The 13,838-nt window shown below is 39.1% G+C and overlaps 1 protein-coding gene across 1 annotated transcript in view; it reads left to right on the top strand.

The window, feature by feature from the left end:
* Window positions 1–7,292: 7,292 nt before the first annotated feature.
* The window catches only part of gatad2b (GATA zinc finger domain containing 2B), a 54,243-nt gene continuing 47,697 nt past the window's right edge, over window positions 7,293–13,838 (top strand). Inside the window, exon 1 of the mRNA XM_047604762.1 lies at window positions 7,293–7,431. The gene's annotated coding sequence lies outside the window, so the exon portion shown is untranslated. The remainder of the gene's footprint in view (window positions 7,432–13,838) is intronic.

The raw sequence follows: 13,838 nt of genomic DNA, 5'->3' as shown, positions 1-13,838 counted from the left end.
TAGTACACTTTTTTTTAATCTCGTACTTAATGTGCGCGCTACTTATGGTGCAGATAAAATGCGCTATCCCTCAGACGATTCTTCTACTGGATCTGTTTACTTTCTGCTTCTTCTGCAACCGGTTCTGGAGCATGCGCACACACGTTATCTGTCATAGTCCAATTAAGGGTATACATGCCGGAGAAAACCGAATTCCAATCGCATTATCTGGGTGTCTTAATAGGATAAGGAGAACTCCAATTTCAGTCAGAGTAACGTGTAACTGCACTGAATGTAATCCATCACTTTTGAGTTCCTCCTACAAGGATCGGTGAAGATGCATCTTATTTAACTTTTTACTCTAAGAGGTAGCACTGGAGGTGTGCTATACAGGAGACACTCCGAAATACTAACAAAGTTCAAATACACCGGTAATTGACAACATGAAAAGATCAAGCTATACTCCATGCTGGAGCCTATCCCAGCTGGCATCAGGCGAGAGGGTACACCCTGGACAGGTCGCTAGCCTATCACAGGGCTAACACAGAGACAAACAACCATTTGCACTCACACGTACACAAAGAGTCAATTAAGAATCACCAATCAGCCTAATGAGCATGTCTTTGGAGGTGAGAGGATGTCTTTGGAGGAGCTGAAGCACCCAGAGAAAAACCACCGGGCCGATGTGCCACCCTAACAATCTATAGAGGACATTATAATGATTTTAACATGACAGTTTCATGGAAATTGACTCACCTTTGAGCCAGATTCAAGTGGAAATTGAAGGTAATGAAGTTTTTGGTATGTTAACACTGATTTTATTTTGAACCCAGCAGGGGCTGCAACTCTTGAGCAAAACATAAACGGGTCATGAAACTTCCATTGATCATCAATGATACATTTCTTAATTGGTTAGTCATGATTGTGGAGTGCAGGCTAACTCTCGGTTTGGCTGAAAGCGAAACCATGACCTGCGTCTTTTTTTAATGAACCGTAGCTAATATGCAAAGGTATAATTTCCTATTATTCATAATTACTTTTTTAATAAGTACATATGCATATAGTACATACTTTTATATTTGGCATATAGAATTGTTTTTTTTTTTTAGCTGTTTACTAAAATACATTTACCAAAACCTTTATATGTAGTATGAATATGGGTTTAAAATACAGACACAGATTATTTTCTGTAGAAAAGAAAATCCAGACAAGTAACATCAGCCCTCACCAGTGCGAAAGCGCCACCTTCCAACAGCACCACCCAGGAAAGGACGGCTCTAGTGTCACTGCAGAGGGACCAGGACATCACTATACTACTAGCTGACAAGGGGAGATGCACAGTGGTGTGGAACAAAGCAGACTACCACACCAAAATGAGCAACTTTCTCAGAGACAAGGACACAACCAACACCTACAAAACCAAAATAATAAACCACTTACAACAGCTGGAAAAGGAGAAGGCTATCAACAGACTCCTTTACTACTGTACTTGGGGGAAGCCACACCGTGTATTTATGGACTCCCCAAAACATACAAGGAAAGAGCCCCACTCAAACCCATCGTCAGCATCATAAACTCTGTCACCTACATCGCCAAGCATTTGGCATGCATCCTGTTTCTGTTCCACTCCAATCTTAACATGGAGGAGGCAGGGACCAGAGCCCTGGACACCTTTGCAGGTTCCACCTCCACCCACTGGTACAGGTATGTGGACGACACCTGGGTTAAAATCAAAACAGAGGGGGTGGAATCATTCACACAACACATCAATGCAGTGGACAGCAACATCAAGTTCACATCTACGTGGATAGTTTGGCCTTTTTGGACTGTGGTGCATGTTGAAGAAGACTGAAACCTCAACATTTAAGTATATAGAAAACCCACTCACACTGACCAGCATTTATTATACTGAACACAAACTGGGAGTAATCAGAACCTAGACAGGATGGAAAGGAGAAGGAGGGGAAACACATCAAACAAAAACCTCAAGACATGTGGATACCCCAACTGGGCCTTTGTAAAAGGATCAAAAAGGTATCCCGAAAAGGAAGAGGGAAGAAGAAGGACATTGTTATCCCTTATGTGGCTGGTGTATTGGAGAAACTGAAGAATTTTTAGAAAACACCGCATTCCAGTTTATTTCAAACTCGGCAATACACTTAGGCAGAAACTGGTCACCCAGGGCAAAACAGAGTACTGTAGTGGATGTGTCACGGATATGTAGGTTTAAAGGTGATGCAGTTGATGAAGTTTCCTTGGCCAACCACTGCGCCTACGGTCCTACAAAATCCCTGACTTTGTGCAAGTGTACCTATCAGGATTGATGCTGGTTTGAAGGCAAAGAGTAGTAACACAAAATATTGATGTGACTGTTTTGTTTTTTGTATTTGTAAAGACCTTTCTGCAATAAATGATAACTGCATGTGTTTATGCTAAATTATATTAATACTGACTGATATTCCATGCACATTTGCTAATGTTTAGTAAATGATTTAGTTTTTTTATGATTAGTTTGTTGGTTTAGTTGTTAAAGAACACATATAGTGCATTATTGCTAAATCCTACCAAAACCCACACTTCCCACTCTATTGGATGCTAATGTTTGTGATGGATGAAGCTTAGGACTACTTTGTTACTTACTTCTACTACAACTAAAGCATGGTCATGGTCCTGGTCATGGTCATGGTTTCTCTTTCACATAAGCTATGTTCAACCAAAGTAGAAAGTCCCTTTGTCATTTGTCTTTTTTGTTTGTTTGTTTTTTGTTTATTTCCATTTAAATATTGAAATTTTTTACTTTTGATGTTTTTAACGTACTCAAAAATTTGTCACTTGTGTTACATCTTCTTTTAAGTGCATTCGTGTTAACGATATAATCAAACTGTAATCCAGTTAGAAAAGTGCATGTTTTGAAAAACATGCACTTTGTCCTAACAAGCAAATGAATATATTTTTGAACATTCTAGTTCAATAAGTTACTGTATGTGCCAAAGAAATGATTTCTCTTGTAAAATCACATTCTTCGTTCTTGTCCTGTCACAAGGAGCTTGGGTTTTCTAGATTTCTAAGTTTTGTAGGATTATTTTTACATCATAACCATTTAATATTCAGTACTTTATTGCTATATATTAGAGGGAGATAAAGGGAATAAAAGAACCATGTACTTGTAAAGCATGTAACATATTAAGCAAATAAATTAAACTTAACAACTAAATAAAAAATGCACATGAAAGAATCCCCACACCATGATACAATGGACAGAATAAAAATAAAATACATCAAGTACATAAGGTTACCATGGATAATGTGTCGCCAGTGCTTGGGTATTGGCAGTATCATCAACCGGAAAAAAAAGAAAAGAAAAAAGAATATATAATAATAATAATAAAGAATATATATATATAAAGTTGAGCTAAGCCTAAAGACATAACTCAGACATGACTAGATGTAAACCACAGACCCATATTACATACAATTAGGCCCAGAAATATTTGGACAGTAACACAGTCTTCATGATTTGGGCTCTGCATACCACAGTATGGTTAATACAGTATGCAGTATGTTTTGAGTCATTGTCCATTGGAATGTATATCCCTATATACTCCAGAATTAATCCAGTTGCTTCTGTCTTCTGTCTCTTACACCTCGTGGTGAACCCTCTGTATTTACTCTCACAAAGCTTTCTTTTTATTACTGCTACACCTAGAGTGTTCTTCTCTTTGGATGTTGTGACCATGGAATGGACCTTTTACCAGCTTAAATGATGGAGGATTAACAAGGGAATAACCCATGCAGCCCATGAAACAGCTTTTGTGTCAACTGTTCAATTACATTTGGTCCCTTGAAAAAGACGCAGTTGCATATTAAAGAGCTTTAATTCCTAACTCCTTCCTCTAATTTGGATGTAAATACCCTCAAATTACAGCTGAAGCTTACAGCTCAAATTCAGTATATCTGAGAAGGAAATGAACGGATTTGCAAAGGGATTAACGTCAAACACCATGAACCTTTTAAAAAGTATACTATGTGCAAGGTCAGATAAATTAAAACAAACAAACAAACAAATAAATAAATGCCAGCACCAGTCATAACTTCATCACTGATTCCACTGATCTGATTCCACTATTGTAGTCCAAATGTGTTACCTTCAGTACTCTGTATGTTGTTGTTCCCACCAGATCTGTGTGGTGCTTCCCTAACAATAAGCTCTGGATCACCAACAACATCAAGTCCCTTCTTAACCAGAAGCTGAAGAGCATGCAACAGGAACTCAAGGTCCTGCTGAAAGAGGTGAAGGGGAAATACAGACCTAATTGGGAGAATGAGTTGAAGGGGTGGAAGAGGTAAATGGCAAATGGTCTTGCTTTTATATAGTGCTTTTCTACCTACTAAAAGGTACTCAAAGTGCTTTTACAGTCAGAGCACATGAGTTACAGAGTTATATGTTTACCTTTAGGCCAAAACATGGCATTAAACCAACATTAAACATGATGGTTTACACATGATGATGTCATTGCCTCACCCCTCTAGCCCCTCTAACCCCCGAATTCTCATAACAACAACATCAGTGGTGGACTACAGGCTTATGACGGTGCTGAATCAGATATCAACCCTCGTTGGGTGGCTAGGGTTTTATACCTCACCACACCCCCTTTTGCTTTCAGAACTGCCTTAATTCTTCGTGGCATACTTTCAACAAGGTGTTGGAAACATTCCTCAGACATTTTGGTCCATATTGACATGATAGCATATTGCAGTTGTGCAGAATTGTCGGCTGCACATCTATGATGCGAATCTCCTGTTTCACCACATCCCAAATATGCTCTATTGGATTGAGATCTGGTGACTGTGGAGGCCATTGGAGTTCAGTGAACTCATTGTCATGTTCAAGAAACCAGTTTGAGATGATATGAGCTTTGTGACATTATGTGCATTATCCTGCTGGAAGCAGCCATCAGAAGATGGTACACTGTGGTCATAAAGGGATGGACATGGTAAGCAACAATACTCAGGTAGGCTGTGGCATTTAAACCATGCTAAATTTGTACTAAGGGGCCCAAAGCGTGCCAAGAAAATATCCCCCACGCCATTACACCACCACCAGCCTGAACCGTTGATACAAGGAAGGATGGATCCATGCTTTCATGTTGTTTATGCCAAATTCTGACTTACTTAAATCTCCTTTATTCCCCATTCTGATGCTCAGTTTGAACTTCAGCCAGTTGTCTTGATCACCTCTATATGCTTAAATGCATTGAATTGCAGTCATGTGATTGGCTGATTAGCTATTTGTGTTAATAAGCACTTAAACAGGTGTACCTTATTCAAGTGACTGGTGAGTGCACTGTTGCTTCAACACTATGATGAACTAAAAAGGATTGCAGTCTGTCATCCAGACTTTGGATATATGGTGTTTATGAGTATGCTAGTGTGTGTGTATGTGTGGATAGAGCCAAAAAATAAAACATGCAACCAAACTCTTAGAACTATGGAGTCTACACAGAGTAAATAAATCAAAGTGTAAGTGTCCTTATGCATCTACCGGCCTTTTGAGCTTGACACAGTCCTGACGAATAGGTGAGCAGTGTCATGACAGCAGTCTCACCTGATTGGTTAACAGTGCAATACCATCTTTGGCCACGTAACATTTTTAGAGGCGCAGTTTTACACATCATAAAATCCTCAATAATTACAGAAGAGAAATAAGGAAGAGACAAAGTGACACAACAGAGAATTGTTAAGAAGAGTCTTTTTATTTAATGTCATCTACAGTGATAAAGCATGGCTTCCCTTGGCTTCCAAGAGAAAAGGCCACTGATGTCCACCACCTTATAATTTATAATTTACTTAAACCGCTTTCATATCTGTGCTTATGTAACAAAGCTAATGGACACTTAATTTCCCTCAGGATCTATCTATCTATCTATCTATCTATCTATCTATCTATCTATCTATCTATCTATCTATCTATCTATCTATCTATCTAGATGTAGCCGTGAATGTCATATCGCCTACATAATGCTCCACAGTGTTCTAAAGTCCCTGTGTGACTGAGGTGTCTTAGTGCTTGCAGCTATGTATTTATGTCCAAAGCATTCAAGTCTATGAAAGGTAGAAGATGGGAGTGAGGTGTAAAAGGTACAGGAGAAGCCTGAAGAGTTAAGAAATAAAACTTCTAAAAAAAAGCAGGTCAGTGAGACTGAGGTTCAGTCTTCACCCAAAGCAACTCCAGGAATTACTTCCAACTGTGAAGTATGTCCCATTAAGTTCAGTATATCTTGCTGGTTCTCAGAACAACAGTTTCCTTCATTTTTATGATAGTCATTGGTTTCCTTTTAACAAATAGTTGTCCAAACCCTGGATTGACATTTTACTCTCACTCCTCAGCCTCCCTCCCTCCATGCTGCCTTTTATAGTTGAGTTGTTTTTGATCATTATGTGTCAGCTATAATGTGTTTTCAAAACATATAATTTACTTGCTGGAAGTGAACTCAAACTGCTTTCTCTATGTTTGCTTTTTGTTACAAATCTAAAGAGCTAACCAGAGCTAACTCATGTATGTTGAGGATCACATTTATTGTCCTATCTGCTTCATAACTACAAGTCTGAAAAGCCTTCACTGCAAGTGTGTTAAATGAAAACTAGCAGTCAGGACCGGGAAACCATTGATCCCTGCGTTTGGAATGCATGATGCTGCAAGATGAGTATTTGTCACAGCATTGTTGGACACAACATGTTTACAGAGCCAATAGTTGCTAACAGAGGGCTTATTTGTGGTGCATTAGTTTTGATACAAATAACATTTTGCATCAACCCCGCACTGCTGTCAAAGTATTTGCTCTGCCTTTTGTCATCCCTGCTGTAACGACGTTTGCCTTGTCTTGAGTCTTTGTCAGGCACATCGATGCAGAGAAATCCCATTAGAAACTCTTTGTGATAAGAAATCATGACGCATTTAGTAAAAATGTAGCAATCAAGATTCATTTCATCCGCTAATAATAACAATAGTACCAATAATCCGGAGGATGCGCAACGTTTTAAAAAAATGTGCGCTGGATGACTGAGTGAATATAAACGAACACATGTGTCCTCAGTCCCATTGGAGTTAACATGGCTCTCCGACCAGCCACATACAACATTACTACCGACCAATCAAATGTCTCTCTGTCTCCGCCGCGGAAATTGGCGACCAATCACATTTCCGTCTTGATCTGCTGTTGAAAAAAACAGCCAATCATCTGTCTGTCTGGACTTCACGGACTTACTGTCTGACCAATGAGCTGTGTGTCTGTCTGGCTGCTCCGAGGCGGTGAGCGTCTGCTGAGGCCCAATCAACGGACCAGTGCTGCCTGCCTGCCGGTGCCGGGGTCTGGTGGAGAGGAGGCTCTGCAGCGCGTCAGGACCGGATCGTGAACCCGGAGACGGTACACATTGAGGCGAAAGGACACACAGGTGAGTCCGAGGATATGGGCACGGCCTGGCTCTGGTTGGACACGCTTTGTAATGGCATCGTTAAGATTTGAGTCTCGGAATAACGGCTAGTTAGTAGTTGTGCCATTTTTTATGCTAGTGGAAATGCGGATGTGTTGTCAGACAATAGAACGTCCTTGCTTTGCTATTTATTAATGCAGGCTGACATGTTGGCGACCAGCACGAACTGTTAATTTACATTTAAAGGTCTGGGGTGGCAGCAGAAACCTTTATGGATATGTAATTCGTTCTTTATTTATGCTCTGACTGACAAAAACCGAACGGTTAACGGAGATGTTCTGATTACGTTGTGATTGGAACGTTTTTCGGACTGCCTCCAGTTCGCTTTATTGTTTGATCCAGAGTCTCCAGGGGTTAAGTCAGACTGGGAAGAACCGATGTCTCCCAAATACTTGTTAATCCCCATTTTAAAGAGGTCTAGAATAAGATGGGATCCCAGAATGGTTTTATTGCAGCGGTACTGCATGAAGCGGAGTGGATTAAAAGGCGCTAAGAGGAGGCCGGGGTGTGCTGGTGGCTCTCAGCAATTAGGAAGAAAAATTCGAAATGCATCAGCCATTTACGTAGAGACTCATCTGACTCCATATGCACCTAAATGGCTGCCTGACGCCTGACAGCACAAGCAACATTTTTACTGTAAGGGCAATACTTCATTTAACCGGCCAGCTGATTGTTGCCTGAGCACTGAACTAACCGAGACAGACGTCGAGATCAATATTTTACGTTTGCTGTTTTTATTCTGCAGTACACAAAAGCTTCTTTCGTTTGGACCAAACAGAATCGGTTCTTCTGTTGCTTCTCAGGTCCACAGGATTTACATGAGCACATACAGATACATTCAGACTCTCATGTCTATAGGATTCTATTGTATTGTCTGAAGAGTGCCATACATCCAGTGTGAATGTGTAGGCTTCGGTCAGATTTGGATCATGTTCCCTTTCTTCGTTGCAAGCTGTTGAGGTCTAAGTTGGATTTACTGGAGCACATTATTTCAGGTTCCATTTTGCAAATGTTATCTTTGTCATGTACAGCAGCTTTGCGTGAGACAAGCTGTCTGTTGAATCAAAGCTGACAGCAGGTAAGTAGCTGTTGTTGTTTTGTCACTTCTTGCAACCCTTTCTCAGATGTGCACTATATTCAGCCAGTTTGTTTCAACCCTCGCCTCCTTTTTAGGGTATTGTTTTAATGTGTAAGAAGGGTAACCTCACACAGGCTTGAGTTCTGAGATAAATGGTAGCACACCTTCTACTCGCACAGTGATAGGGGGGTCTGCATGAATGAAAAGTCCCTGTTGTTGAAGAGTATGAATGAACTGTAGTATTCTCAGTTATAGAGTTGTTCCTCTTGCTCTTTCCAGCTCAGGGTTTCCTGGCTGCATACAAATGAAGACAATCATATTGACAGCTTTCTACCTGACCTGCAGTGCAGTTTTTCATGAAATTGCAATCACTGCTATCATTAGCTGGTCATCACTGAAATAATAGCAAGTCTTATTCATTAATAACACCACAGAGATGTTGTATAGTGATACAGTACATTATTAATAATCAATAATAAAGTGTATAATAATAAACAGTACAACTATATATAGTAAACAATATAAACATCTCAAGACTCCAGTGACAAAAACTAGGTTCATAAATGTAAATGACAGATTAGGCATGTTTGTAATAAAACCACATTTAAACAGTGACAAGTCTACAATGTGATTCCATGATATCCTGTGTTTTTATTGTTGTTGTTGTTTTGTTTTTTTTATTATTATAATAATGCCTGTAGTGGATTGAACCACAAATATCAGCAGTTTTTGCAGTTGATCAGTTGGTATACTTAAATACTAAATATAAGCTGTTGAGATGTGGCATTCTATGGACAAATGTATCTAAGATTAAATAAAGTATCAGTGAATGTATCTAATTTTGAGTAAACCATTGGCTTTCAGTCTAACTTTGCTAGCAAGTTCTTATAAAGTAAGTAACGTGACGTCTAGAGCCATTTTCTCTGGGTTTTGACCATCTTTAAATCATTTTAAATCATTTTAAATCTACATGGTCTAGTGCACAAACATCACATTTTAAAAAGTGCTGATAACTTAGCACACAACTTCGCAAGGTATGTTGCCTGTGTTGTTTTCTATGAAAAGACAATCCATTAAAAGTGATCTTTAAGATGTTACTGATAGCCTCAGTTTTTCTTTATATGCTGCTTCAAGAGATATTTTTAAATAAGGGATTTTTATAGATCCAACAAGTATGGGTGTGGCCATGGTGGTTTACAAATGAGCTCAGAAATATTGTTGCAGTTTTATACTGCTATTCATTTCGACTCTGCGACTTACAGTGGGGGAAATAAGTATTTGATCCCCTGCTGAATTTGTAAGTTTGCCCACTTCCATAGAAATGATCAGACTCTGGTTTTTATGGTTGTTTACTGGTTATGGGTATAGACAGAATATCAATTGAAAATGCATAAAAAACACACAATCTAAAAGTTATAAATTGTTATGTATTTTATTAAGGGAAATAAGTATTTGATCCCCAACAATTCACTTAGAATTCAGGCTCCTACAGATTGGCTGGTGCGCATGTGGCACGGAGCTGTGCTCAGTCAACTAATTACCAATACTCCTGATCTTAACTCGTCATGTATATAAAGCACACCTGCTCTAAGAATCAGTTTCTTACATTCCAACTTCTACAGCACCATGGGCAAGACCAAAGAGCTGTCAAAAGATGTCAGGGACAAGATTGTAGACCTGCACAAGGCTGGTATAGGTTACAAAACCATCAGCAAAAGGCTTGGTGAGAAGGTGACAACTATTGGTGCCATTATTCGCAAGTGGAAGACCCATAAAAGGACCATCAACTGTCCTCGTCTGGAGCTCCCCGCAAAATCTCGCCTCATGGAGTGAGGATGATGATGAGAAAGGTGAGGGAGCAGCCTAAAACAACACGGCAGGAGCTTGTTAATGATCTGGAAGCAGTTGGGACCTCCGTCACCAAGAAAACAGTTGGCAACACACTGCGCCGTTATGGATTGAACTCTTGCAGTGCCCGCAAGGTCCCCCTGCTCAAGAAGGCACATGTACAGGCCCGCCTTAAGTTTGCCAGTGAACATCTAAATGACTCAGAGAAGGCTTGGGAGAAAGTGCTGTGGTCTGACGAAACCAAAGTTGAGCTATTTGGCATTAACTCGACCCGCCGTGTTTGGAGGATGAAAAAACGTGAGTATGACCCAAAGAACACCATACCCACGGTTAAGCATGGAGGTGGAAACATCATGTTTTGGGGCTGTTTTTCAGCAAAGGGTACAGGGCAACTTCACCACATTATGGGGCCAATGAATGCAGCCATGTACTGTAACATCTTGGACAAAAACCTTCTTTCCTCAGCAAGAACACTGAAGATGCCTCGTGGGTGGGTTTTCCAACATGACAATGACCCAAAACATACTGCCAGGACAACAAAGGAGTGGCTCAAGAAGAAGCATATTAAGGTCATGGAGTGGCCTAGTCAGTCTCCAGACCTTAACCCGATCGAAAACCTGTGGAGGGAGCTGAAGCTCCGAGTTTCCAAGAGGCAGCCAAGAAACTTGAAGGATTTAGAGACTGTCTGTAAAGATGAATGGGCCAAAATCCCTCCTGCGCTGTGTGCAAACCTGGTGACCAACTACAAGAAACGTCTCATCGCTGTGCTTGCCAACAAAGGTTTCTCTACAAAGTACTGACTTGTGTTGTGCTTGGGGATCAAATACTTATTTCCCTTAATAAAATACATAACAATTTATAACTTTTAGATTGTGTGTTTTTTATGCATTTTCGACTGATATTCTGTCTATACCCATAACCAGTAAACAACCATAAAAACCAGAGTCTGATCATTTCTATGGAAGTGGGCAAACTTACAAATTCAGCAGGGGATCAAATACTTATTTCCCCCACTGTACATACAGTTTGTTGCCGAAATATATGTATAAACTAAACTTGACTTGATGTCAGCCAGGTCATTTTATCCGCCTTGCTCTGTTTTTGGTTTTCTTTTTGAGGTTTTACTTCTTTTTTTCATCACTTACTTACTGATTTAAAATTTACTTTCATGGTTTGTTTTCAAAAAATATGTAAGTATAAAGTGTTTCTATACGCATAAAACTGGCCTTTTATTTATAGGTAAATGGTTCATTTCCTGGGAAATGTAGTTCAGGAGTACAAGGGTATTTGGAGGGGGCATGTCTGTGTATGTTGGACTACATAAGCCATTGCGTTTATAGTAATAATGGAACATGTCACCCATACAACACTATGTTAGGATGTAAAGCACTCTCAGTAGGTCTCTACAAAATCTGTCGCTAGTTCCTGTCTCTGTTCCACCACAACAACAGAAAGTAGCAAATGCCTCATTTTCAAGTTTAACCGCGTGTGAAGAGACAGGACCTTGATGGAAGGAAACTACAAAAATGTTGGCATTTTTCATCTGTAAAATATAGGGTCCATTTCACAGTTCAAAAGCCTGGGTTTGTGTAATTGTTCAAAAGAATCTGGTACAAGTATGAACCATTGAGAAGCAAATATTTTTCAGAGCTAGCATTACCTCATTGGTACAACAAAATGCGTGAAGATTGTGGTGTAGCTGGAGAAGATGTTTTAGTCAAAGACAATAGACCTGTTAGTACAGCAGAACTACCTTACATGGGCCCCACTGTTAATTTTACAGAAGATGATCGTAACTTTTCATTGTTGTTTTTATATTACTTTTATGCTTTGTCAACCAGTATGACTGTCTCTTAGATTAAGGTTTCTTCCATAATGATCTACACTGACAAAAACTGCACTGTTAATTTTACTTACTCATTAGCGTACATCAGTCAAAACATTTTGAGGTTGCATTTGTAACAAGAAATATTGAAACATGGTTGGTAAATTCTAGGTATTTGCCTCAGATCCCAATCATTTTATATGAAATATCAACCAATCCAATCACTTGTCAGTCTGATGTAGATTGACAAGATTATATACATTGTAGTAGAGCCTTCTTTGTTGTACAAATTAAACAACAAAGAAAGGAAATGTATATTTGCTCTTATCTTCCCCAAAAACACACACAGCTGGATAGTTTTAGCAAAATATTAAAGGAACAAACCAAGTCTTTATGAACCGATCTTTATAAATAGCTCTGTGGTGTATAGCTTAACTTGATGCTATAAATAGCCATGTGAGACCTGTGGAACTCATTAGCCTCTGCAAAGGGTGTTTCGAAGGTAGTAGTAATGGACCAAACATTGCACAACTTACAAATCACTGGCTGACTCCATTACTTTCCCAGTTTTCCCTCAGATATAGGCTACGTAACGTGGTTCTTCTGGTTTTAGCCTTGCTTACCTATCTGCAGTCTAGCTCATTTAGAGTAACTAGCTTTTGGTCTGGCTAAAACTCCCTCAAAAGACCACCACACTATCAACAGTAAACTACATATATATATATATAAGTAGTCTGCATATCAACATTGCAGAGTAGCTTTTAACAATGTTAGCTTTCCACACTTCAAACTACAACTCAGAAACTAATGTTACATATAAGGACACTTTCCATAAAGGGACAGGCTTGGCCTGTAACACTGTGTAAAGTACTACTGCCGAGCAGACATATTTAAGTTTGGTTTTAGTTTAGGGCAGTGGCTCACAACATTTTTTCAGTAACGTATAACCTACCCGGAGAAAAGCATTTTTGGTTGAAAAAAAAGAGCCCTGTAGCACCAGTGTTGGATTCATTAAACTTTGTAACTCTATAAGACATTTATCATCTGTAGTGTTCTCTTCTAAATATTTGAAGACAAAAATACACAAACAATAACTTAAAACTTGTTAACAAAGAAATATTGAACTTAATTATGAATACAAATTTGTGTGCATGAAACAGTTATCAAGCTAAAGTGCCCTATTTTGGGATTATAAATATCTGTTCTCAAACTAAACTTGTGAATTTGATTATAAACATCTGTTCACAATGTATCAAAAACGACTAATCATGTATAATATATGTTCACACAAAAGAGAAATCTTAATAATGCATTATCTTAAAATAACTTGTTTAAATGTCATCGTTATCATCAATTAGAATGGCATCTTAAGGTTGCAACCTGGCAACATTTTTGAAATACATTGTTTAATTTAACTTGGCGCTATTGCACTTAAATGATAATCTTTGGTTGACAGAGCGCATTACTTTATAAAGTTGATCACTTTAATGTTGTTCAAAACTTCATGTAACTCAGGGCTCGTTTTGTTGGCCTCCTCTGTGTATGATACAGTGAGAGCACCTTACGTCAGGGTTTTTACTTTTTAAAGCGCCATGAGGGTGTCTTGATATTGCTACA

This window comes from Mugil cephalus, chromosome 14 (genome assembly GCF_022458985.1).
Source record: "Mugil cephalus isolate CIBA_MC_2020 chromosome 14, CIBA_Mcephalus_1.1, whole genome shotgun sequence".
Taxonomy (NCBI): domain Eukaryota; kingdom Metazoa; phylum Chordata; class Actinopteri; order Mugiliformes; family Mugilidae; genus Mugil; species Mugil cephalus.
This window is presented reverse-complemented; position numbering and strand designations above follow the sequence as displayed.